The sequence below is a fragment of the Triturus cristatus genome, chromosome 1_1 (genome assembly GCF_964204655.1).
Source record: "Triturus cristatus chromosome 1_1, aTriCri1.1, whole genome shotgun sequence".
NCBI classification, from domain to species: domain Eukaryota; kingdom Metazoa; phylum Chordata; class Amphibia; order Caudata; family Salamandridae; genus Triturus; species Triturus cristatus.
In genome coordinates, this window is record NC_140579.1 from 91,239,372 (window position 1) to 91,267,334 (window position 27,963).

Consider the following 27,963-nt stretch of genomic DNA (forward strand, 5'->3'; position numbering starts at 1 on the left):
TGTTGCGCTACTCCTCTCCTGGAGCCCGCAATGTGCTTATAACTTTTTGTGGATACCTGCGTTTTATTTTCATGAAATCCCGGGGTGGGCTATGTCTCAGGGGAATTAAAAAGCAGGGGCTCACTGGGGCTGCGGGGGCCTGCTGGAGTCCCTGCAGACTCGGGGCTTTACTCATGTTGGGAAGGGTGTTGCACGGGCCCTCTCCTGGAGCCCTCCATGTGCTTATAACTTTGGCGTCGTTTGACAAATGTTTACAAAATTTTCCAAAAAGTTTCTCTTTTTTGATCAGCTCCTATCTTGAAAGTTTGGGGGTGATTGGTCAAGGGGGGTTGAGATAAAAGGAGGGTCCCAAAACATGTTTTCTCAATGCATTTTCCATACAAAAGTTTAGACAAGGCTACAGGTGAAACTGCTGAACGGAATTATGCCAAATTTGGCAGGGGGAAAGGTCTTGGTCCAGAAAGCGCGCTTTTGTAGAAATGGTGTAAATCCGTTCAGTAGTGCTTTGAGATATTCAAGGAAAAAAATATATATGTCTGGATGGTGCCTAACTGCTGAGGACGAGCATGCGTCTGATTGGCTGCTGACACTTCAAACCAGGAAGTGTTAGCAGCCATCTTTTGCCTCGCATTGAGTGAAAATATAAATGAAAGGTTCCGGGGTCAATTTAATAGCGGGGCTCTGTGTAATGATGATTTGGATGCAGTTAAGGTTTAAGATTTATTAACAATAAAGGAGAAACAGGTGAGCACCAGGTAGTATGACTTCCACTTCAGGACAGCAGTAGGAAGATAACCCTTTCACACTTCTTGTGCCTAACATCACCACTTCGCAGCTATGCCGTCAGAAGCCAGTCCGTTGGCTCGCAGCTCTCTACCTTTGCAAGCTAATACGCTGCTGTATATATACCTCTGCAAGCTACTATGCTGCTATTCCTTTGGGAGCGGATGGCTCGTAGTTCTGCGTCTGTGAGTCGAGCGAACGGGCCGCAGTTGTCCCTCTGCGAGCCTGCGTGCGTACTGTTCATAAGTCACACTGCATAAGCATTGAAAAGCCATTTTGTGATTCAGTCCGTCAGCTGGCATCTGTCCGAGGCATTTCTGAAAACATACCGGACTTCTTTCTGTGAGAGATACCCCTTTCACGCTGCCTCTCCCCACATCAGCAGGTAACGCTCCTCCTTCCCACATTACCAACATACCCCCAACAACCTTCTTGGGCCCAGAAGTGTCCCTGTGCAGTTGGACAAACAAAAATCTTAGTCATGTATAGATTTACATATAAAACATTTTATTTAACCCCTTGGCTGCGGCAGAAATTCCGCCGCAGCGCTGGGGGGGGTTTGGTGGCAGCGCGGTGGCGCTGTGCTCATGACGGAGCCACTCCGTCATGAGCCACGGTTGAGCTGTGCTCATGACGGAGTGGTTCCGTCACGACTCCGCCCACTGCGCTAATCGCCCGCACAGGCGGGGCATTAGCGCCGCGTGGGCGGAGCGGCGGCCAACGGCCGCAGCATGACGGAACCACTCCGTCATGAGCACACGGCACCCGTGGCTCATGACGGAGTGGTTCCGTCATGAGCGCTGAAGGGGTTAAACTAAATAACAACAAATAAAACTTAAGGGATTCTGGTGCTGTGGTCGCTGCCACAAAGTTGGGGTCACTGCCATTCATACAGTTCCACATGTGGCATCAGCTTTTGTTGAACAGTGTTATTGGCACCACGTGTCGCCAGCCTTGCATATGGAAATATGCCTAACTGATCAAAGGTAGCCTGGTGCTGTGGTCGCTTCCACGGACTTGGGGTCACTGCCATTCAGGACTCAGGACACAGTTCCACATGTGGGATCGGCTTGTGTTGAACAGGGTTAGTGGTACCACTTGTCGCGGCTTGTGTTGAACAGGGTTAGTGGCACCATGTGTTGTGGCTTGCATTGAATTCTGTCTCAATAAGGCCACGTGGCGATGACTTGTGGTGCAGTGAGTTAGAAGTACCTTTGGCGCTGAGTGTGTCTGTACCCTGTGATGATGCGTGGTCTGGGGGCCATACTCGGACCAATGTCTTTTGAATTCTGCCTCAATAAGGCCACGTGGCATTGACTTGTGGTGCACTGAGTTAGTGGCACCTGAAGCACTCAACGTGTGTCCACCCTGTGATGATGCTTCATCTGAGCGTGCTGCACTGGGAGAAATGTCTATTGCTTACTGAATTCTGCCTTAAGTCCATGTGGTGATGACTTGTGGTGCAGTAAGTTAGTGGCAACTGAAGCACTCAGCGTGTGCGCACCCGGCGATGATGCATGGTCCGGGCGGGACGCACTGGTAACAATGTCTACATGCATTGAAAGAATCTTCATAGCAGTCAAAATCTCCAAGTAATTCCATATCAGTCCGCCAAGGTTTGAAGAGTTGCAGAAGAGCTAAATAGAAAAACTCTTATCTGGAGTATCACAACTTAATTTCCTGTGATTAATCAAATTTCCTTTGGCATTCTTTACGAAACATCCATCAGATCCAATTACATCATATTTCCCTTCATCTATTTTTTCTGTAACATTTTTTCTAAAACTATAATGTTGCAGTTTTTCATATAGACATAGGTTTTCCAGGTATGGACTTCTATTTGGATAGTATGCGAGGAACAGCAATTGAGTTATCTGCAACATATTGTATGTCCATATTTACATCCCACTTCTTCAAAATTACTGGATTGTAATCATTAATGTACTTCGATTCTTCTGTTCTTTTTATATTATAAGTATTTTTGGGTGATTTTCGAGTGATAGTATGCCTCACTGCTGACCTAAAACTGTTCACTCTTCCTTGCGATGACTTATGGTGCACTGAGTTAGTAGTACCTTTGGCACTCAGCGTGTACGTACCCTGCAATGATGCGTGGTCCGGGAGGGCCACACTCGGACCAATGTCTTTTTTCTATTGAATTCTCCCTCAATAAGGCCACGTAGCGATGACTTATGGTGCACTGAGTTAGTGGTACCTTTGGCATTCAGCATGTGCGCACCCTGCGATGATGCGTGGTCCGAGAGGGCCGCACTGGGAGCAATGTATCTTGCATACTGGACGGCGTCATGTGCAATCGCTACTCCATGTGAATTGTGATGCCTGCTGTTTGCAGTGTGAATCGAAGGCAGTAGTCTGTACAGACATAAGTCTGCGGTGCTGTGCCGCTGGGTTCGCAGGGGGCCTGTGTTGAGGAGACCCTCGATCATGGCGTCAGCCTCATGGCAGGGTGAGGCCCGCCGCTCTGGCACAGTCGTTGATCTTCACAGTTCACAAGTGAACCACACCCAGAACCCTGGCCTATTTATTCACACTCCTACGCTGAAGTGGTGTATGTCGGACCAGCCCACTCCGGTTATGCTTATGCTTACAGGGGGGGACGATATAGCTACATGACTGAGATCTTCCCTAGTGTTTGATGTTACATAGTTGGGTCCACTGTCCACAACACTACAAGCACCAGTAGTATTTGTACACATGGAGAGGTGTGTGTTCTGCTTACTGAGATGTGTCCAGCACATCACCGCTACACTTTGCATTGTGTGCATTGTTACTCATGGGTGAATTGCTTCCTTCACATATAGTTTGTTCACACATGTCCCAATATTCAGCTATTGTGTGGCTGAGGGGCCATGCTGTTTTCGGAAAGTTCGCTGTCTTGTTCTGCACTGCCTCGGTGGTAGTGGGGGTCCTGGGGGTGGTGGTGGGTGTTGTGGCATTCTTGGGTGTTGGAGTTGCTTGATCAGTAGGTCTATGACATGTGTTGGTCTTCAGATGTTGCTCTGGGCTGGGCTCCCTTTCATACTGTATGTAGTTGTTTAATATTTAAAAAAAACAAGAAGACCTTATATAGTTTAAATACAAATAAAAAAAATTACAAAAACTATTTTTGGAATAATAAAATTACAAAATATCACATTTGTTTTCAAAATTACTGAGAAATTATAATTAGAAATTAGTATTTAAATAACCTATGAAATTCACAAAAAAACATGGGTTTCAGGAACATTAAAGTTAGAAATTAGTATTGAAAAAAATCATTCAAATTTACTGAAAAAGCGATTGCCACATTTCCCAACATTGAGCTATTATATGGCTGAGGGACCATGCCGTTTTTGGAGGGTTCACTGTCCTGTTCTGCACTGCCTTGGTGGTAGTAGGGAGAGGGGTGGTACGGGGGAGGTACTGAGGGTTGTGGCAGCGGGTGTTGTGTCCTTCTTGGGTGTCGGAAAAAACTATAGGTTAAATTAACATTATAACAATTAGAAGTTAGCATTAAAAAAAAACATTGAAATTCACTGAAAAAACCATAGGTTTCAGGCACGTTATAGTTGGAAATTAGCATTTCAAAAACCTTAGAAATTCACAGAAAAAACCATAGGTTTCAGACACGTTATAGTTAGTTGGACATTTCACTCGTACAAAACCATAGAAATTCCCCTGTTATAGTTAGTTCAGCTAACTATAACTCGCGCCCCTGCAATGCACTGCTGATGACGTCACATATTACATCATTCATGACATGTTCAGTGACACCACTGATGACATCATCCACGTGAAAATCTGATGCACCTCCACACACTCTAATATAACCTTTGATACATCCACTCTAAAATCTAGAGTATCATTTTCAAAACCATCAACACACCAATACCAGGTACTACATACGCACACACTGATTCCTCGGTCTAAACACACATCCACTCATTCATCCATACAGTCCCTCATACATGCAGTCACTCATGAATACAACACTATCATATGCAATCCTACACCTATACAGACACTCACACAGCGCCCATCCTTCATGGAGTTACTCACACACCTAGTCAGTCATGCAAAGAATCAATCACACTTCCATTTACTGACCTATAGAGTTATACACACAACAGATTACTTATTCAGACAGAAACAAACACATAATTACTCTCTTATACAAACACTGATACAAGTAAACACTCCTCTATAAAGCCACTCTCACAATCTCTAACTCTCACATATAGTCATTTATATACTCCAACTCTCACATACACTGCCTTTTACATATGTAGTTACTTGGACATGTACCACTGAGATATTCATTCACTCAGTAATATACCCATACACACACTGACCCACCCATACAGCTGTTTCCACATGCACTATTAAACCCATACAGCCAGTGAAGCAATCACTCAAACATGTATGCACAGTCACACACCTCCCATACGCACGCACCCACACACACACACACACACACACACACACTCGGGCACCCATATAAATACTCTGGCAACCAATCAATAACTCATATAGACACTTATGTAGCTACTAACCAACCCAGGGAGCAGCGTATACAACAGCAGACAGTCTGATACAGACATTCATACAGTTTAGTCACTAACCCATGCATTCAATAAGGCACAGGTAATAACTCTCTTAAACAGTCAGTGACATACCTACTAAATTCTCCATCCGGACACTTATACACCCACTCATTCTTAAATACACCTTGGCATATATATAAAACATATTTAAACTTTATAGAAACACAGTCACTAGATGATGGCATCAGTGATGTCATCAGTGATGTCATTTGAGATGTCATCAGTGATGTCATCCGTGATGTCACTGACCATGTCATGAATGATGTAATATGTGACATCAGCAGTGCATTGCGGGGGCGCGAGTTATAGTTAGCTGAACTAACTATAACAGGGGAATTTCTATGGTTTTGTACGAGTGAAATGTCCAACTAACTATAACCTGTCTGAAACCTATGGTTTTTTACATGAATTTCTAAGGTTTTTTAAATGCTAATTTCTAACTATAACATGCCTTAAACCTATGGTCTTTTCAGTGAATTTCTAATGTTTTTTAAATGCAAATTTCTAACTATAACATGCCTGAAACCTATGGTTTATATCACTGCTTTCCGTGTTTTCCACGAGAATCCTCTCTCCAACAACGGACATGGACCATAAAGTTAGTGCAAATAATTATTTATTCCGGAATGTCGTCATATATATATATATATATATATTCACTGAAAAAACCATAGGTTTCAGGGGTGTTATAGTTAGCTGGACTTTTCACTTGTACAAAACCATTGAAATTCCCCCGTTATAGTTAGTTCAGCTAACTATAACTCGCGCGCCCGCAATGCACTGCTGATGACGTCACATATTACATCACTCATGACATGGTCAGTGACATCACTCATGACATCACTGATGACATCTCAAATGACATCACTGATGACATCACTGATGACATCATCCAGTGAATGTGTGTTTTTCTGAAAATTAAATATGTTTTATATATGTATATCTCAAGGTCGATGGAAGAATAAATGGGTATATAAGTGTCTAAATGGATGATTTGTTTTTGAAAAACTTGATTGTGTAACTGACTGATTAAGTGTATCATAGTGAATACATGGCTTAGTGAGTAATGTTTAAATATGTAAATATCTGTATCAGTCTCTCACTTTGTGTATAAGTGGCTGCATGGGTTGGTGAGTAGCTACATGGGTGTCTATATAGGTTATTAGTTGGTTTTTTGAGTATCAGTCTGAGTGTCTGCATGGTTCGGTGGGGGGTATTACGTAGTGCATAGGTGCATGAATGAGTGACTCACTGTTTGTATGTGTTGAACACAGCATGTGTGCAGGACTGTATGGGTGGATGAGTGTGTGTATGGGTGTGTTAGTGAGTGAATGACTGTCTCAATAGTGTCTTTATGAGTAACTACATATGTTTTAAACTAGTATATGTAACTATTGGTGTATATATGTGAGTATATGTGAGAGTGAGAGATTGAAAGAGTTCCTGTATGAATAAGTATGTGTTTCTATAAGTGATTGTTTAAAAGACTAAGTATGTGTAAGTTTCCGTAGAAGTAAGTATGGTGGTGTGTGTATAACTGTATATGCAAGTATATGTATGTTTGATTCTTTATTAGCATGAGTGACTATGTGTGTGAGTAACTCTATGGATGAGTGGCATTGTGTAACAGGATGTATAGGTGTATGAGTACATATGATGAGTGAGTACATGTATGAGTGACTGTATAGGACTGTTGGTGAATGAGTGGATGTGTATGTGGATCTGAGAATTACTGAAGAGGTTGTTGTAACTGGTATTGGTATGTCCATTGTTTTGAAAATTTTAGTCTCTATTTTTGAATGTGTGTATCAAAGGTTATATTAGGGTGAGAGGAGGTCTGCCACTCTATCACAAGGATGATGTCATCAGTGATGTCATCAGTGATGTCATTTGAGATGTCATCAGTGATGTCATGAGTGATGTCACTGACCATGTCATGAGTGATGTAATATGTGACGTCATCAGCAGTGCATTGCGGGCGCGCGAGTTATAGTTAGCTGAACTAACTATAACGGGGGAATTTCAATGGTTTTGTACAAGTGAAAAGTCCAGCTAACTATAACACCCCTGAAACCTATGGTTTTTTCAGTGAATTTCTGAGGTTTTTTAAATGCTAATTCCTAACTATAACGTGCCTGAAACCTATGGATTTTTCTGTGAATTTCAAAGGTTTTTTAAATGCTAATTTCTAACTATGCCTACAGAGATAGGACATGTGAAGAAAGAAGAAAAAATGCACAGAAAGAAACAAAAGAAGTGCAGAAAGAAGCAACAGAAGTCCTCAAATACGAAGATAAGTGCAGGAAGAAGGATAACGTGCAGAAAGAACAAAAAGAAGAGCAGAAAGAAGCCTTGTTGCAAAATCATCCTGTACCCTCAACTTTTTCAGACGAATACTGGTGGTAACTGAGTCTGACTTACCAGTCCTAGAGCCAGTGCTATGTTAAAAGACACTTAGAATACAGTGAAAACACCTACATACACTAGGGAACATTATGCGTTGGGGTCCCCCTGTGATTAGCATGACCTCCTCTGTAAGCCCCTAGTGTATAATAGGGCATGGGGATTAAAACTACCTCTTAAAACAGGCCACAGGGCGTTTTTGCACACGTTAACTCAGGCCCCGTCCCCTCCCTTCACCACTGTGTAAACACGCCCTGTGTCCATTTTTAGTTGGGAGATTAAGTTCATTTGAATCCTGAGGGTCCCTAGGGTCCAACTAGCCCACTAGGTACCTCCAGTAAGTGCCACAGAGCTGCGTTGCAGAGAGGTGTAAAAAGTGGCACGGCCTGGACCACCTCTCTGCAATGCAGCTCAGTGGCGCTTACTGGAAGCACTTGGTGGGCTAGTTAGCCCCCAGGGGCCCTCAGTATTGAAGGGAAATTATATCCCCAATTTAAAACGTGCCATAGTGCGTGTTTGCACACGTCACCTCAGGCCCCGTCCCCTCCCTTCACCACTGTGTAAACGCGCCCTGTGGCTGTTCTAAGTTGAGAGATTAAGTCCCCCTGAATCCTAAGGGTCCCTAGGGTCAAACTAGACCACTAGGTACCTCCAGTAAGCGCCACAGAGCTGCGTTGCAGAGAGGTGTAAAAAGGGGCTTGGCCTCAGAACACCTGGCTGCAGCGCAGCTCCCTGGCGCATACTGGAGATGCCTGTTGGGGCGCGTTTGCAGAGTGCTGCACGGAGGGGGCATGGCCTCCGGCACGATGCCAGTCTTTTATTTATTTTAGTTTTTTAAGAAGGGGGGCTGTTTGGTTCCCCTTCTTATTCTAATTTATTGGCCCTGATGACCCCATCCCCCAGGGCCAGTCTCCTAATTATATTTTTTTGACCCCAATCCCCAGGGCCGGCCACTGTTTTTTATTATTTTTAAAAAATATATATTTATAGACACACCTAGGACATGCTGGACAAACCGTACGTACCTATCACCATGACGATTTGCGTGATATTCATTAAAAGGCGACTATGCATGCAATGAATCCACGTGGAATGTATTTACACCACTAGTGAAGCTCTGACATGTCTGATGCCCTACCGTGCCTAATCCTGGTAGACACCCTTGTCGTTTATTTATACAAACATGGGTAGCTATTGACGGGCACATTTAATACACATGCACACCAAGCCATTCAAAGGGGATTCGACAAAAATTCGTCCAAAACTATGCAAGAAACCCCCCTCACGGTTAATAAAACACACATCCACTGCCGGATGTGTAATACTTTTTATTTTACTCTCTGGAAAGGGGACGAACATCACTTGAGAGTCACAGCGTGCTCCTGACAGAGCCCAATGCTGTGTTACACCCACCATTGCCTGCCGAGTGCCACACACCTCTGTGTTGTATTCCACTAGCTAGTGCATATGCTATGACACTCTCTAGCCCATGTGCACTGTAACACCACCCCGTGAATATGTCATGCCACACTTGTCTTCGCACGGGTTATATTTCCCCATCTAACGTGCCTTTCTCGATGCCTATGTTATAACGCACAGTGCTATGCCATACATATTACAATATGGGATCCATATCTTTGTCACAGTGCATATGCAACGTTACACTCCCCAGCACATATTTTATATTACAACTTTAGAGACTAGTTAGGTTACACAACACTGCCCTGTGCATATTACACTCCAAGGCGCATATCGCATAGCACGCGCTAGTGCCTGTGCTATCTCGCGCTCTCCAATGAATCTGTCATTGCGCACAATGTATTGCATATTATATTTCACGCCCGGTTCATCTTATATCACACTTTTTGGTGCATAGTTTATACCATACACTATATCTAGTTTTCATTTTCAATCGTGCTCTCAGGACTATGTTCTATATCACACTGTGTTCACCTACCCTTTTCACGGGCATTACATTTTGCGATAGGAGGTGGAGGGTCAGGGGGTGTTTCTGCCAAGTGAGCCCGGAGTCACAGTCACAAACGTCCTCTTCTTCCTGAATAAAAGTGAGATTATGCTGCATACTTGTTCATATTTTAAGTAGTTCGCACAGACACAATGTTTTAAAAACAATAAAGTTCCTAATACCCGCCTTCTCTGAACAGTTAGCTTGCTGCCCCATCCCCTTCCTCCCTATCCTCTGTTGTGTGAATCCATGGACTAGCCTCCTCCCTCCTGCCATGCATGGTCTGATGTGCTGCCACTGCCCTCAATTTAGTATGATGTACCAGTCCACTCCTCCTGCCCTCCATTGCCCAATTCTATGCCCCATCATTGACCTCCTGCTTAAACTCTGTGCTTAGCTTGCTGCCCCTATTCTCCTTCCCCCTGCCCTCCGATGTCTTTGTGCATGCCCCTGCTCCATCCTTTTTGCCCACCATGTCCCATGGACCTGCCACTCCTATCTACTCTGAGTGTTCTGTTGAGCTGCCACTCCCCTCCCACCTGCCTAGCATTGTCAGATGACTGTAACCTGTCCCTGCCACCTCCACCCTGCCTGTCCACATGCCATGCCCCTATCCTCTTCCTCCTGTCCTACATGGTCCATTGTACTGCCACACCCTTCTGCCCTCCCTGGTCTGTTGTGCTGCAACTGCTCCTCCTGCCTGCCCCGTGTGGTCTGTTGTGAGGTCCCTTCCCCTGAACTTTCTTGTCTGTGCACAGGTCCTGACCCTCCCTTCTATCCTCCATCGTCCTTTGTGCATGCCCCTCCACCCTCCTTCTTGCCCATCATAGCCATTGTGCTGCCACTAACCCTCCCACTTGCCATGCATGGTCTTCTGTGCTGCCATGGCCCCTCCCACCTTCCCTGTGTGGTCAGTTAGCTGCCCCTGACCCCCTCCCACCTTCCCTCCATGGTCTGTGTGTATGCCATCACAGTCTCACTGTTGCTCTTCATGGTGTGTCTTGCTTCTAGTGCCCATCCTGCCTGACCTCCATGGCTATCTTGCTGCTCCTGCCCTGCCCCCTTGCCCCCAGCCCTACTCCCTCCCTCCTGGCTTGCCTGTTCCATTGTAATGCCCCTGATCCGTCCCTCCTGCTCTTTATGGTCTGTTATGCTGCAGCTTTCTCTCCTGTCTGTCTATTATGGTCAGCTAGCTACCATTGCCTCTTGCCCCTCTGTTCTCTGTTGTCCATGTGCATGGTCCTGTCCCCTCCCTCTTGCTTTCTATGGATTGTTGTGCTGCACTCCCGTCCTGCATGCCCTGTGTGGTGTATTGTGCTGCTGCAAACCCTGATGCCTGCCCTGCAGGGTCAGTTTGGTGCACCTCTCCATGTCCCTCCTGTCCTCTGTTATCCAAGTCCATGTCCCTATCCCATTTCCTTCCATGATCCAATGTACCATACTTGCGAACATTTTGAACTTGGTAAGAGGGAGATTTTGAAAAAAAACTGGGGTATTGATTTTCCCCTTTGAGTTACATTGAAAAAGAGGATATTGTAGACAGGAGACAGATCAAATAAAGCCCATTTGAGCTTAAAAACATTGGACGTTTCCTGGCTGAATCGGGTCTGTTGGCATGTATGGTTGTACTACCATTGCCTCTTCCTTCTGCCCACAATGGTCTATTACATTGCCACAGCCTTGAAGGAGGGTAGATTTTGTATCACAGGGGGCCCCTGACCCGTTCTGTCCACACCTGAAGTATGAGACCCTTGTCCTTGCCCTGCCAGCTGCATTTGTAGGCCGTATTAAATTGACCAGCGGGTCCTGTGTTGCTATATAATTATCCTGAGACATCCTTACCACTCAGCCAGCATAAAACCCCTGTGTAGGCCCTTCTGTTCAATATGTAGGCCTCTTTGTTAAATTGACCATAGCTCTGCAATTTTAGTGTATAGCAGTCTGAAGGCAGGTCTGCGAGGCCTTCTGATCCAAACTAGTAGCCCCCACCCTACCCGAGTGCTCCGTGCTCGGTATCAAAGTTCAACATCCCCCTGAAGCTGTCGACATACAGTAGGCTGCATCCTGGACTGGTACTTGCTTCCTGGGCAGGTTTCCCGCTTTTAAGGAAGTGGCAACCGCAGAGCGTCAAGTTAGGAGAACTGAGGAGATTTTATACATGAATATATTGAATTCCCGTACAATACCCATTATTTTCTGCTTGCTCTATGGAACTTACGATAAGCGATTGGCCTGAGAGACTGACCTTTTCACCCAGTCCATTGTCAGCATTAAGTGGGTAAATGACGAAATGTCTGGTAAAATCTGCAGACGAAGCTTTTGGGTAGCATACGTAGGTAGATGTAGCGTGCAAAGGAGCCCACAAAATGATATAAAAAGGGAGCACCCACAGATATCGACGGACTACCTCGCCGTCTGTATGTAGGTTAACAGGCAGTGCAGGTTTTCCCCAAGAGCTGGGAGCTCTTGTCTTCCTTTGCTTAAAATGTCTTGCTCTGCTTTGCTTGAAGTATCTTATTCTATTTTACCTATATGAAATGTCATGTTATGTTTAACCATTGTTCTCTTTACTTTTGCATTTAAAAGATTTTGTATTGTAATTGCAGGAATGCTTGCTCTAAGAGTAAACGTGAGTGTTCCTAGGTAACATTTTCCTTTGTGTAACTTGTTTCTCATGATGCATTTATAGATGTGTTTTCTCTCTCTCTCTGTCAGTACATTAATTGAGATACAGAGAATATTATGACAGCTGTATGATTATCTGGATTCTGTATTTTGTACTTTATGTCTCTATTCTGCGGTTTCTTTGAAGTTGCATCTTCTCATTAAACTGCCATTGTATTCTGCCTCCAATTCCATGTCTCATATGTCTGTTTTCTTCATTTTTGGAGCAAGCGTTCCTAGGCACCCCGGCTCAAATTAAGGTGCCCCTTTTGTCCCTGACTCACTCTCCTGCTCAGTTCTGTGGTGGCTCCCGGGGATCTGGGGACCGCCCCTAGCTTCCTTGACCCGTAATAGATCTTCCCTCCAACAGCCTCTCTTGCAAGTCCTGTATTGTGGGTTTGTTGCCCCTGCCCCCCTTTCCACTGCCCTCCATAGTCTGTTGTGCTTCCACGGCCCTTCCTGCCTGCTCAGTGTGGTTAAATTGTTGCCTTTGCACCCTCCTACATGCCTTCAATTTTCAGAGTCCGTGCCCCTGGCCTCTGCCTCTCAACAGTATCCTAATGAACAACTAGATTGCTAACATTCTATATTTATTACAAAAGTGTGAAACGCCTGACATCATCTTGATGTAATCAAAACTGTAATACCTAGAGCATTTCCTTTAGAAATTACATATATGAGAGGGTCTTATTGGCATCAAAATTATGGTTAGTGCTCTAAAAGACTAAAATAAGGACATATTTTCTGAGTTTTCAAATAGCGACAAAGCACTTTTAAATTATTTGTTATCTTTATGTTTTTTTATCCAGTTGACCACTTGATTAAATGTTGCACTTAGGGGAGAGGATGTGGTGTTACTTCCAGAACTGCAGACTTTGCAACTGGGGAACCAGGTTGAAGTTTCTGCTTCAGCTCGACATTCTGTGATTCTGGTCAAATCACTTAGTCTCCCCATGTCTACAACCAAAATGAATTTGTTCTTGTGTGATGTAACCAATGCTCATGTAAAGCACTCCAATACCTGACAAGTCTGCACTATATAACACTGCAAAAACACAAAATAATAAGTGTTTTGCACACTTCTGTCATTGGGCTATATTTGGGCTATATCTGGGTGATTTTGGGCTACATTTGGGCTCTTTTGTCTCCGGTGGCCATCTTGGGAGATTTATTTGTTATGAAGTTTCCTAATTTCCTCATGTACTGCAGTCTCCTCAGTAGGAAATGCTTTCAGTTTTTTACTTTGATTCCATCATGAAGGTATTCAGATATGTCACACATTTGCCATAAATTCTGAATGTTAGCACTCTAGTTGCTCATTAGATCACTGTAGTAAAACTACTGCACCATGGAAGTCTGCTCCTGGTATTAAAAGTGCATGTTTCAGTCTGCATGTCAGAATTTTTTAATGAAATAGAAGAGGATTTGAGAAGTCACTCAAAATGTGCCCTCATTTTCTTTCTTCAGCATTAATCATAATTTCTATGGCAAAATGAACCTCCTCATTGTGTTCCTTTTTAAATTGAATGTTTTAAGTGTTACCAGTTTATTCCAATCAAGATGGCTTCAGGTGTGCGATACTTTTGTCATAATGAAGACAGTAAGCGCTCTAGTTATTTTTAAGAACATTCTGGGACATTGTCATTGGGCTATACTTGGGCTACATCTGGGTGATATTTGGGCTACATTTGGGCTCTTTTGTCTCTGGTGGCCATCTTGGGAGACTTATTTGTTATGAAGTTTCCTAATTTCCTCATTTACTGCAGTCTCCTCAGTAGGAAATACTTTCAGTTTTTTACTTTGATTCCATCAAGAAGGCATTCAGATGTGTCACACATTTGCCATAAATTCAGAATGTTAGCACTCTTTTTGCTCATTAGATCACTGTAGTAAAGCTACTGCTCACCAGGGAAAACTGCTGCTGGTATTGAAAGTGCATGTTTCAGTCTGCATGTCAGAATTTTTTAATGAAATAGAAGAGGATTTGAGAAGTCACTCAAAATGTGCCCTAATTTTTCTTTCTGCAGCACTAATCATACTTTTTATGGAAAAATGAACCCCCTCATTTTGTTCCTTTTTAAATTAAATGTTTTAAGAGTTACCACTTTAATCCAAGCAAGATGGCTTCAGGTGTGCCATACGTTTATCATAAGTAGGACTGTTAGCGCTCTAGTAGTTCTTTGGAACACTCTGGGAAGCTGCAGTAGAACACAAAGGAATCAACTGACAGTCTCTGCCCTTGTTGGATGTACATGTTTTACTGAGAATGTCAGACTTCATTCTCACATGACTGAGAAAGATAATGTGAATTTACAGAAAATAAGCTCTCAGTTTAGCCTATAGATCACCTTCCAAACCTCTGTGGTAAAAGCATGAGAAAATATTTTTCTCTCAATCATGATATCCCAGCAGAAGGCTTTTTCACATGGTGAAATCACCTTAGAACATACCACAATTCCTAAAATGAGTATGGTACCATCAACAAATGATTTATAATGTAACTAAAGTCTTAAAACCTTCTATTAACTGCAATGCTTTTTAATGAGGTGCTATCATGTATATTGGTCCCAAGATGGCTGCCAACACTTCTTGGATGAAGTGCTGACAGCCAATCAAATCTCAGGATGAGATGTGTGGTTAGGCTCCGCCCACATATATATATGCTTTTAAATGCTATTTTCTCAGGAAATACTGAACAGATTTACACCAGACCTGCAAAAGGCACTTCCTTGACCTTATGGCTACCTCTCTGCCAAATTTCAAGTAATTCTGTTCAGCCGTTCGGGCTGTAGCTGTGTCTAAAGGTCCTATGGAAAAATGCATGGGGAAAACGCGTTTTGGGACCCCCCTTTTTTCTCGGCCCCTGCTTGACGAATCCCCCCGAGACTTTCAGGGTAGGAGCGGAGCGTAGCGCCCCACCTATTTTGAAACTTTCGCGAGGATTCGTCGACCGGCGCCAAAGTTATTCCAAATAGAATGTTGCGGATTTCCTATGGAAACAGGGTCCTAACTATAACTACCTACTGGCGACCGCCAGTAGGTAATATATATATATATATATATATATATTTATTCACTGAAAAAACCATAGGTTAGCGGAAATTTTACTGCTAAAAAAACCAATGAAATTCCCCCGTTATAGTTAGTGCAGGAAACTATAACTCACGCGACCGCAATCCTCTGCTGATGCTAATACTGTATTTAGACACTTATTTGCCCATGTCTTCTTCCATAAATTTTTAGCTATACATATATTACAAATATTTTTTTTTCATAAAGACACATATGTCATCAGCAGAAGATTGCGGTCGCGTGAGTTATAGTTTCCTGCACTAACTATAACGGGGGAATTTCATTGGTTTTTTATCAGTAAAATTTCCGCTAACTATAACATTTTTAAATGCTAAGTTACTTTACGCCATTCGTGGCGTGCGCGCCCACTTAACGCAGTTCGTTCCGTGCGCGGTGCGCTTTGCGCACCGCGCGCCCACTTTACACAGTTAGTGCCGTGCACGCACGGTGGGCACGCGGTGCGCTACGCGCACCGCGTGCCCACGTTACGCTAGATGGGCCATGTACGCACGATGCGCTTCGCGCACCGTGCGCACATGGAGGACATATTATGCGCTTCCTTGTGATAGGTAATCTGTTGAAATTTTTTGGGGAAATGCTGTGCTCTTATATGCCATGCAAAAATGGTGGCCTTCGGCCACCATTTGCACACGGGGTGGAGAGAGTGTGGATTTTTTTTTTTATAAATTTTTTACCGTACGCGTACGGTAAGCGTACGGTAAGCGTAATCGGCGAAATTTTCGAAAAATAAAAAATTACCGTTTTTTGCCTTGGGGGATCTTTGAAGACTCAACTAACATGGTTATGTGCATGGGCGCTGTCTAAACAGCCCCTTTATATGTTTTTGGCATTTGTTTATCAGCTCCCCCCTCAGTGCGAGAGAGAAAATGGCGGCCGCCGCTTCCTGGTTTCGACCGATTCGAATGTTTACTAAGATCTAAGGGCCAATCAGGATCGCGCTCGCGCACGCCACCGTACGCGTACGGTAAGCGTACCGTAAGCGCACCGTAAGCTGGCTCAGATATATATATATTGATTTAAAGGCTATTTTCTCAGAATCTACTGAACAGATTTACACCAAACCTACAAAAGGCACTTCCTTGACCTGAGGACTACCTCTCTGCCAAATTTCAAGTAATTCTGTTCAGCCGTTCGGGCTGTAGCTGTGTCTAAAGGTCCTATGGAAAAATGCATGGGAAAAACGCGTTTTGGGACCCCCCTTTTATCTCAGCCCCCGCTTGACGAATCCCCCCGAGACTTTCAGGGTAGGAGCTGAGCGTAGCGCCCCACCTATTTTGAAAAATTCGCGAGGATTCGTCGACCGGCGCAAAAGTTATTCAAAATAGAATGTTGCGGATTTCCTATGGAAACAGGGTCCTAACTATAACTACCTACTGGCGACCGCCAGTAGGTAATATATATATCTATATTGCATGCAGTGTCTGTAGGCATGGCACACAGGGTGTGTGCCATGTCGTGTTTTCAAAATGATTTGCATCATTTCACTCAGCCTGCAATGGCAGTCTGCATGTGTTTGTGTGTGGGTCCCTTAGGGTGACGCAATATATGCTTCAATCCTTAGGGAGCCTTTTCAGTACCCATGCCCTAGGTACCAGGGGTACCATTTACTAGGGACTTACAGGAGTGCTAAAGTCCTTAACAATTGGAGTACAATTGAACATTTACCTTGTTTTACGGAAAGGGCTCTGGCACTTGGGACCCGGTTAGCAGGAACCAAGTGCCCCTTCAGGAAAAAATGCAATAAGTGTTTAAATAATGTTTCCAAAATGTAATGATGTAAAATCTCTGTATGTGGTGAAAGTGCCTACCTTCAGTTGACAGTCCTAAGTTTCATAGATCGGCAATCCCAGTAAAAATAAACTGAGAATACCGAATATCACTGCTGGTGTGACAAACACCTAACTGTACTCAAACATGGATTTACAAACCACTGCTATTTAAAAATGCGCTATGGTTACTAGCTCTTACCTCTCAAAGGTTTATCGTAATCAAAATCTGAAACACAAACCACCAAAGTTAAGGCGTAAGAATCTACCATAAATAAGGCGTAAAAATCGACCAAATGTGCTTATGGACAATCCGTCCGCGCACATACTAGCCAAAGTTCTTACCTCTTAAGCACCCATTCTAACGTATATCTACACAAAAAAAGAAGAAAATGGCAAGTTAGATTACCCCTCTGTCGCTGAAAGCTACGTAAACAAACGCCTCTCGTTAAAGAAAATGAAACTATCCTGGCCGGTAGTGCTCCGTACCTGAGGACGTAATAAAGTTCAAGAATCAACTTCCGCAATGCTCGTGAGGATTCCCCCCTAGAACTCGCAATTTTAGCCATGCGAACACAACTCTAGTCAGTGACATCAACGACGGACTGACACAGAACGTACAGTCCTAAAACACTTGTCCTTAGGCGCCATCATGGGAAGCGCCCTATATTAAGATTTCCATTCAAATATAACTAGAAAATAAACGATAAACCTACTTAAATTATAAATAATTACTCAAAAACAATGTGTGTTTACGTACATAATCTAATTGTACCTAAACGCAAATCTGATGTCCATTCACTATAATATAAAAAAATACCCGCACTTTTGTTACTGCCAAAAAAGCTCTATGGTACTATGAAAAGGATCGCATCTCAAGTGATACACTGAAAGAAACGACGACAAACTACCGTCATTGGTAAAATGTTCTCTAGCGAGTTGCTCTATTGCCGTGAAAACAACGTTCCACGGTCCTTTCACCATGCTAGTTTACTTCAACAAGATTAAATACACATCAGAGTAAAGAGTTAAGATCTTATCTCTTTATATATACCAATCATTCGGATGCTTATTTATGTAGATAGAATTAACAATGTGAAAAACAAAACGATAAACCCATAATTTTTATGAGTGCATGCTAAAACTGAAACACAAGATAGTAACCAATTTAATCAGTAGGCAATAACTGAAAATCAATAATATGGTGGTGCAGGGTAGTGTGGTAAGTCCTAACTGGATGCTATTGTGTCATTTTGACTATATGTGTAAAAACCCCATGTTATTAGGGTTAGTGTGGTGCTGTGTTTACTGAGTGGGTTGATTGTATATAAACCATCCTTAACCTAGCGTTATATGAAACATGACATGTCTAATCTGTTATTCATTCCTTTCGGGATCATGATATCCAGTGTTTTGATCCAATACACCTCTCGTTGAAGCAGCTTGGTATTATTGTCTACTCCCGGTTGGGCCTTAACTCTCTCTATGATTTAAAATCTAAGTTGAGAGATAGAATGATTTCCTTCTATCCAATGGGCCGCCAGTGCTGAGTTTAGATTTTTGGTTCTTATACGGCTTTTGTGCTCTGTGAGTCTAGTTTTGATTTTACGTTCTGATTTGCCAATATAAGCCTTGCCGCACGGACATTTTATACTGTAGATTATGTTGCTGGTGTTACAGTCGCTCGTATGTTTCATTGGTATTGCTTTTCCTGTAGAGGGGTGTATGTTGCCTGGAATCACGTTATTGCAATGTGTGCAATTAAAACATTTTAAGGTGCCCTTGGGTGGTGTAGGGGTATCGTTAACACTAGTTTGAGATAGTAATTCTCTCAGGTTTCTCCCTCTGGTATAAGCATGTAATGGGGGTTCTTGAAATATATCATTGAAATCTGGCTCCCATCGATAATTCTTTTAATTGCTGGGGAACTTGTTGTGTATTTGGATACAAATACTATGTTAGTTTTTTTCGCCGTATTCGTAATGAATAAATCTTTGCGTTCTTAAATGGCAGCTCTCTGTGTGCAATCTTGTAAAATCCATTCAGGATATCCTCTTTGTTTGTACTTTTGTTTATATTCTTCTGTCTTGTCTGTGCAGACTTGAGGGTCAGAGCATATTCCCTTAATCCTGATGAATTGGGAGTAAGGTAAATTTCTAATGAGACTTCTTGGGTGAAAACTTGAGTGTTCTAAAGCATTATTTCGATCCATAGGTTTAGTGTAGATTTGGGTTTCTAAACGTGTTCCATCAAGTTTTTTGGTAATTGTCACATCAAGATATTCAATCGTTTTATCTTTGATATTATGGGTAATTTGAATCCTAGGATTAAAAGAGTTGATTGTCAGTACCATGTCTTCCAATGTTTCACGAGAATCCATCCAAATAATAAAGTGAGTATGTGCAAGCCATGGCTCCGTCTACCAACCAAAGCACTCGTCAAATGCTGGGGTGGCTGGCAGACCAAGACAGCCCGCGCCTTGCGTCAGTCACCAGTAGGGAACCTTAAGCACACAGAGCTCAAGCAATGTTTCGATCAGGTGCCTCAAGAAACAAACTAAACATGAACTAAACTTCCCGGGGCATCAGGGAGAGTCAAGTACAATGATACAATCTAGCAGTCTATGTCTGTGTACATGTAGGAGAGTGGGGGGCGGGACAGTAGCCATGCAGCACCGGCAGCGTCCCAGACCAACAGCCGACCAACCTTGTGACACTGGGAGGAATAGAATTAAGGGATGGGCTTCACATTTGTCTTGTAGTCTGAGCACATACATGTACCATAGTGTGGCAGTGTTGCCACCCCCTCTTGCTCTACAGTCTTGCATCATGGTGTCGGCCTCAGCGGTCACCCACTGGAGCATGACTTTGGGCCAACAATCAATCAGCAGCAGCTGTCCCGCCTTTCAAGACATGGCTATTTTTGGCGCTTGAAAAGAACCGTTGCCAGATCAGCAAATTTGAGCAGAGCATTAGAGCGTTTCAAGCTCTTCGTGATCCCTAGCAAACAAAACATGGGATCCAGTGGAACAGCCATCCCCATTATCTCTGTTATGTGTTCCATGACATGCACTCAGCTCTGTGCCGGCTGCGCACTCCCACACCATATGTAGGAAGGTCGTATTGTGGTAACCACACCAGGGCATGTCACGGTCACTCCCTAAAACATCTTGAGTAAGCGGTGGGGTGTAAGGTATGTACAAATAACTGAAATGGGTAAATTTCAGTCTCGCATTTCGGGACACTCGTTTGACCTGCTCTAATACCATCCTCCCATTGTTTGTCAGTCAGGGTAGTGCCCAGGCTTTCCTCCCACCTGGGCTTGCCCAACAATGAGAGAGCAGTATCCACGGTCTGCAATGGTGTGTTGAGAATAGTGACTGCTCTACGGCCCAATCCATGGGCCAACACATACTGCAGCCCATGATGCAGGGCTGCAGCCTCCTGGCCCGCGCTCCATACGCATCTAGGCACCAGCACTAGAGCATTATACGTCAAACTGACTGGCTTGTAGGACATTAACGTCCTGCAAATCTGGAAGGGGTGCATGGTTCCATTCTGATAAAGGTCCCCTAGGGGTCAAAAGCTCTGCCTCCCGCCATGGCCAGCAGGGCCTTCAAGCTGGGCATACACCAGATCAGGTGTGGGCATATGGCGGTGTCGCTTGACGCAGCTGGATATATCTAATCCAACAAACCTTGACAACCCGTGCCAGTCGGGCAGCTGGACATGCCGATGCGCCTCCTGGTATACTGCAAGGAACTTTGGTGCAAGGGTCGTCCAGTATACCCCATAAAATTCAATCGGGAGTCCATCAGTCCCCAGAACTTTATTCTTAGCCATCTGGCTAATAGCAGGGTTGAGTTTCTCCTCCTGCAGGGGTTGCTCAAGCTCCTGAAATTGTAAAGGGCTCAAGCGAGGACGGGCAGCCCTTGCTATTGAATGCCAGAGGCGAGCAAGGGTGGGATCGGCCGGGGGAGAATAGAACCATTCATAATACTGAGCAAAAGTCTCACAGATGTCAGCTTGGGCATTCACCACCACTCTATCTGGGGCACGAATTGCACAGATAACTGTCTGGGGCTCTTCTGAGCTCAGGAGCCAAGCCAAAGTGCGGCCCGGCTTGTCCCTGTCCGCATGCTGCCTTGCAAGGGATGCCCTGTAGTCAATATTGTGCAGCCAGCGCGTTTTGTCTGTAATCTGTCCCCCAAGAAAATGTAAACAAAAATCCATGAAAATTTGCAAACAAAATGTCAGTCTTGCACCAGCCCCCTGCTGCTATTGATGTCTATAACTGCTGTAGAGCATGAGAGATGTTGTACTTCACTTTAAAGCTTCTGTTTTACAGGTAATTTCAACTTTCTTCATTGTCAACGTGTATGATGTTTAGAAAGCTCTCTCAGCCCAATGGGAATTCTGCAACTGTGTTTTTTACAGTTCTCTGACTGGAGTTTAGATCATTGTTGTGTTAAGGTACAGAAGGTTTGTCTCATTGATTTTCATTCTAGGGGGGCAAGTTTGTTGATGTTATATGTGGTACTTTGTAAGAGTTTCTGTGGAGCTGTGCCCATTTGAGGATGATGAAATACTTTTTGGTTCCTGTTAAACGGTGTAGATATTTTTCAGTGGTTGTTTCATGCTTTTTGGGGGTTTAAGTTGGACCTCATTGGTGAAGATATGGAGTATCAATCAATCAATAACATTTGTAAAGCGCGCTACTCACCCGCTAGGGTCTCAAGGCGCTGGGTGGGGAGAGGGGGGGGGCTGCTACTGCTCGAAAAGCCAGGTCTTGAGTCGCTTCCTGAAGGAGAGATGGTCCTGGGTGAGTCGTAGGTGGGTGGGGAGGGTGTTCCAGGTCTTGGATGCCAGGTAGGTGAAGGATCTTCCTCAGGTGCTGGTTCTGCGGATCCGTGGGACGGTGGCGAGGGCGAGGCTGGTGGATCGGAGCTGGCGGGTTGGCATGTAGAACGTGAGGCGGTTGTTGAGGTATTCGGGGCCCAAGTCATAGAGAGCTTTGTGTGCATGGGTGAGGAGTCTGAACGTGATCCTCTTGCTGACGGGGAGCCAGTGCAGCTCCCTCTGGTGGGCGGAGATGTGGCTGTGTCGGGGGATTTCCAAGACGAGTTGTGCTGATGCGTTCTGGATGCGCTGGAGTCTTTTCTGTAGTTTGGCAGTGGTCCCAGCGTAGAGGGCGTTCCCGTAGTCCAGACGGCTGGTGACGAGGGCCTGGGTGACCGTTTTCCTGGTTCCAGTGGGGATCCAGCGGAAGATCTTACGGAGCATGCGGAGTGTGTTGAAGCAGGAGGAGGTAACGGCGTTAACTTGCCTGGCCATCGTGAGGGAGGAGTCCAGGATGAAGCCCAGGTTGCGTGCGTGGTCCATGGGCTTGGGTGGGGGCCCAGAGCAGGGGGCCACCAGGAGTCGTCCCAGGCGGAGATTGACGGGCCGAGGATGAGGACTTCCGTCTTGTCTGAGTTCAGTTTCAGGCGGCTGAGCTTCATTCAGTCTGCGATGTCTTTCATTCCGTCCTGGAAGCTGGCTCTGGCGAAGCTGGGGTCGTTGGTGAGGGAGAGGATCAATTGGGTATTGTCGGCGTAGGAGATGATGTTGAGGTTGTGCTTGCGCGCGATGGCTGCGAGGGGGCTCATGTAGACATTAAAGAGAATGGGGCTGAGCGAGGAGCCTTGAGGTACGCCGCAGATGATCTTGGTGGCTTCTGCGAGGAAGGGCGGGAGACGGACTCTTTGGGTTCTGTCGGAGAGGAAGGAGGTGATCCATTCCAGGGCCTTTCCTTGGATCCCGGCGTGGCGGAGGCGGGTTGTCAGGGTGCGGTGGCAGACCGTGTCAAACGCAGCCGAGAGGTCGAGCAGGATGAGGGCGGCGGTTTCTCCATTGTCCAGCAGGGTCCAGATGTCGTCGGTGGCCGCGATGAGGGCGGTCTCGGTGCTGTGGTTCGCTCGGAATCCGGACTGTGATGGGTCGAGGGAGCCGTTCGTCTCCAGGAAAGCTGTCCTGTATTGCTATAGAACGAGAGTATGTAGTGATAAGACCACTGATATCTTCAACATTAGTATTATGGTGGGGGAAGGGTGATGATATGGTCATGGGTGTTTATTATATTGTAACGCACAAAAGTAGATGTAAGGCTGCTTGCAATGGGTTTAACTACTGGCCACAGCTCAGGGCAACACTCCAGCCCACTGTTCTTTTGCTCACCATGGCATGTAAGTTTGGACCCAGCCATATGCAAATTAGGCTTGACCCTGCTCTCCATGGGAGCAGTCCAGCCCGAACTGCCAGGCCAGGTTCTCCCTAAACCAGTACTCAAGCAACCCAGGACCAGTTTTGCCCTAGTAACCGGCTCATCAGCCATGTTGCGCTTGCTTCTGCTGACACAGTGAGCACGGGACCCATGTCTGTGCATAGCTATTGCTACTTAGAGTGGTACGTTATAGAAAAGGGTATACCCAAAATCACTGGGACCTGGGTGAAGGGCAGTTTAGAAGGGTGTGGTCCCAGCACTTTTACATCAAAACTGTGTAAGATTATGTTAAAGCAACATACATAGAAAAGATGTAACTAAAGGATATTTAGCTCGTGTTATTTAATCACACCAAGCACCTGATATTCATGAATAAGTACATAATTTTCAGCAAAACATTAAAACATAACGTTGGTGTGCCCAACTGAGTGAAGTAGGCGAAGGGGGGAGGGGGGGTGATTCGTGTGAGATAGAAAGGCAAGTGACAAATATTCAACATAAAATAACGCAATCAAATTGTTTAGCACGCTATTCAGTGCCACATGTTCGTAATGTTAGTTCATAACAATATGCATTACACTCATTTACATAGCCATGTACGAAATAAGGTCACAGTGTAATAATGCACTCTTGGCGATACTGGCATCAATGGTGCGTCGACGTTTCGACCCCTGTAATCATGTAGGTTGAGTCTAGTCCTTACTAACGGGGTCTTCCTCAGGACAAGAGTGAGAATAGAGGGGCACCGTATCTGTTTAAGGAAAATGCCTGATTGGTTCCATGTTCCAACAGGGACGATAGGGCGACTAGGGCTCCGAACAAGTATGGGCGAGAGTGATGAACACTCAGAGTGAGGATATGAATTCCAAACAAAGTCTTTAAAGCAGAATAAATGCTGCTAGAGAAACGGTAGCAAAGCCATTGGTCAATCGGTGAAATAAATCACGAATACTGGCTGGAGATTTGGTTTAATTACTCCTCGTCAGGTCAAACACCCCTCTGTGATGCTTCGCCACCGTTTCTCAGGTGACGGGAGTCTGTTTGCAATAAGTCTATTCACTGGCAATAGCAATGGGTTGTTGTGGCTGTTGTGCCTTTGTCATTTCTATAACAAAATCTATTGATGTCTTCCCTCGAGGTTTGTTAGACCCATTGGAAATTTTACCTCTACAGATCCCTGGATGTAGCTTGCGAATCCTTTGCCATCTCTTAGATAATCTTAAAGCGTGAACGTTCTGACAGATACTTCTGGGCAAACTGGCAGCACTTAAACTTTAGCTTTTGGTAAATAATTCTCAAGGATTCTGGGCGGCCAATGGGAGACTGTAACGGGTCACGTTGGCAGTTGACAGTGTCCACACAATCAGCTGTTCGTCTGGTGCATGCCCTTCATTGAATTCTTTCAGTCCACAGTGGTTGCCTTATATTTAAAGGCCTTGTGTTTTTAAGTCCTTTATTAGAGCCTTGTCATTTCAAACAGTTACTGTGCAATCTTTTTTTACTTAATTCCTACAGGAATTACCTCCATTACCCTTATATATGTATAATATATATTTATTTTCCCTCTAACATGTCTGATCAAGGAGAAAACCCTGGGATTTCACAGGGAAAAATTCAATGAAAGGATGTAGAGGATCAGCTAATGGAAATGACTATGGATTCATTTCAGGGGAGTTTCCGATTATGGCGACAAGGGGGGAAAGAGAAAGTCTAGGCATATTGAGAAAGGAACAATATCCTTCAAAGAGATGGGAGGGCCACGCACCTCAAGAAAAGCGGGAGGTCTAAGCACCTCAAAAGAATGGGATGTCTAAGCACCACACAAAGCATGGATGTCCTATTCAGCACAAAATTGAAAGGTATCGGATGCGGCACAGCAGAATCAGGAAACTGTAGCGGCATTCAAAATACTGATTTGGGAGAGGAGGAGCCACATAGCGAGGCCCCCTTAGACAAATACGTTTTAGTCCTTGATCAAGGGGATTTTTATGGGGACGTTCTTTTTGCGGAGGACGAAGCCCCTTCTACCTCCAATGATGTAATCAAAGATCACGTAGGAGAGGAAATGTTTTCCACACACAGCATTAAGCGCACCCTAGGAGTGCTGAGTGGTGGGCCCTTGACCATGTGGCCAAGTTCATCAAACAGTGGATTAAGAACCCCCTTGAGAAGAATACCAGGAATGTTTAAATGGCTAAATGCTCGAGGTCTGTTATACATGATAAGGTGTGCCTCACCCCTAACCTAGAACCAGGGATTAGCACCTTCCTTTTTAAGTTGGGTATAGTCCCAAGGAAGAGTCTTGAGAGGTCACTTAAGTCATGCCAGGACCGCCCCCTTGATGTCGTAGGAACCCTGGCAAGAAATATTGAAGATAGATACTTCTGTATCCTTGCTCTCTCTCCCCCTGTTTTTGGTCTAATTTTTGTCTATCTCATGTCTCTCTCCCTAGTAAATTGCATTTGACTTTTTCTTTCTCCAGTTTGTTCGACTGTTGCACTTTGAAATCAGAATGTTTAGCACTCCACTTTTAATATATATGTATTTTTGTAAATAATATATATGTCACTAAGTTATATTTATTGTGGGCTGTTTCATAATGTGTTGTCTGTGTATGTACATGTAGTGATGTCTTTGGGTTATGCATATACACTCTTTAGTTTTGTAAAAGAAAAAATCTTTTTTTTGTAACGTGTGGTATTTGTTTATATATATGTTGATTCATTCGTTGTACATTTTTGTGTTGTAAGTATTCATGTGCTGTCTTGTGTCAATTGTTTTAGCCCTGATGAAGTTCCTCTGATAGGAACGAAAAGCGTTGGCCGATGCCTAATCTCTTTATTTATGAAGAAGAATAAAGAAATTTAAAGGACTCGCTTAAAAGACTTTGACTTCTTTCCTGCTGCACCTTCCATAATCAAAAAACCTTCTGATTGGAACTTTGAGCTTTGTTGCTTGGGGAATTTCATGCGATCTAGAGAAATGTCAGGCCTTACACGAAGAGCTCAGGAACTCCTGGAGGAGTCTTGGGCTCCAGGAACCCGCTGTAGGTATAGAGGAATTTGGAAGAGGTGGGTACATTGGTGCTTGGAAAGGGACTTGGGTCCCGTGGAGGCTTTTATAGTTGAAGTAGTTAACTTTCTCATAGAACAGTTTGATAGGGGCCTTAATCATAGAACGATAGACTGCAATAGGTCCTCAATCTCTGTGGGGCACAGTCTGGTCAATGGCAGGAGTGTAGGAAAGAATGTTTCATTTTGTAGAGTCCTTAAAAGCATGAGGTTAAGGAGAACCCCTAAATCTAGGTACGATATCCTATGGGATGTTAATTTAGTTCTTTCAATGTTTTCCTTTTGGCCTGGTAATAGTTGTTTGGATCTTACTTTGTTAAATATCTTATCTATGAGTGTCGATGTTAAAGCTTTGGAGTTAAGTAATAGTGTTTATGATGCCTTTGGGGTTACATTTGAGATACCTAGAAGAACAAAAACGATTTCTGGCACTATATTTTATCAAAACTTTGATGCAGAATGCTGAGTGTTGTCAATTGCAAGAGGGAGTAAAATTTCAGAATGAGTGAGTTTCATCATAATGGCACTGACCAGCTTTTGATTTCCTTTGTAAAACCCTTTAAAGCTGTTATCACTTCAACTATTGCTCATTGGGTGAAATGGACTATGCAGCTAGCTGGTGTCGATTTACAGACGTTTCAAGCACACTTTATGAGGGGTGCAATGGCTAGTCAGTCCTTTTTTAAAGGTGGCAGACTGTAGGTTATTTAGAGAGCCACTGACTGGTTGTAAAGATGAGTTTTGGAGGCAACAAAGCTAAATCCAAGAGGTTCTTTATTCAAAATCCACAGATCCACAACACTTCATATACTTCCAGCTCGGATCCAACAGCTTACTGGTTCCATTAACGGGAAATGAGCTAAGTACACACAAAGCGCACGTGGAAGACATTTTAAAGGAAAACACTGTAATCTGCCAATATGACACGAGCGCAGATTTAAAGACAAACATCGCGTTCTACAGTGATACCATGAGCGCATGCACAGACATCACGCGCTGCATGCATAACTCGCGTTGTTGACATTTTAAAAGATCCATTAACGAAACACTAAAGAAACATTGCATTACATTACACTGGTCTAATTCCTCCACCTTTTCGAAGCATTACTATAAGCCAGTTGAACGCTTCTAATGTGGTATTAATAGGCTAACAACTTGCATAATGGCAGCCTCTAGTCTTGCAATGAAATAGTGATTCTCCAAATTAAATGTCCAGAGAATCTGAATTTCATTAAAGACAAGGAGGCTGACATTATCTCAACCTCCCATCCTGGATTATTGGGATATACTTTTCTTTAGAATAATAGACCATAAAAAAATACCAAAAAGGGGAAGCTGAAAAAAAGATGTCA

General features: G+C 44.1%; 1 protein-coding gene across 4 annotated transcripts in view; it reads left to right on the forward strand.

Annotated features, from left to right (window-relative positions):
- LOC146869579 (butyrophilin subfamily 3 member A3-like) overlaps window positions 1-27,963 on the forward strand; it is a 473,774-nt gene that overhangs the window by 64,715 nt on the left and 381,096 nt on the right. The window lies entirely within an intron of this gene.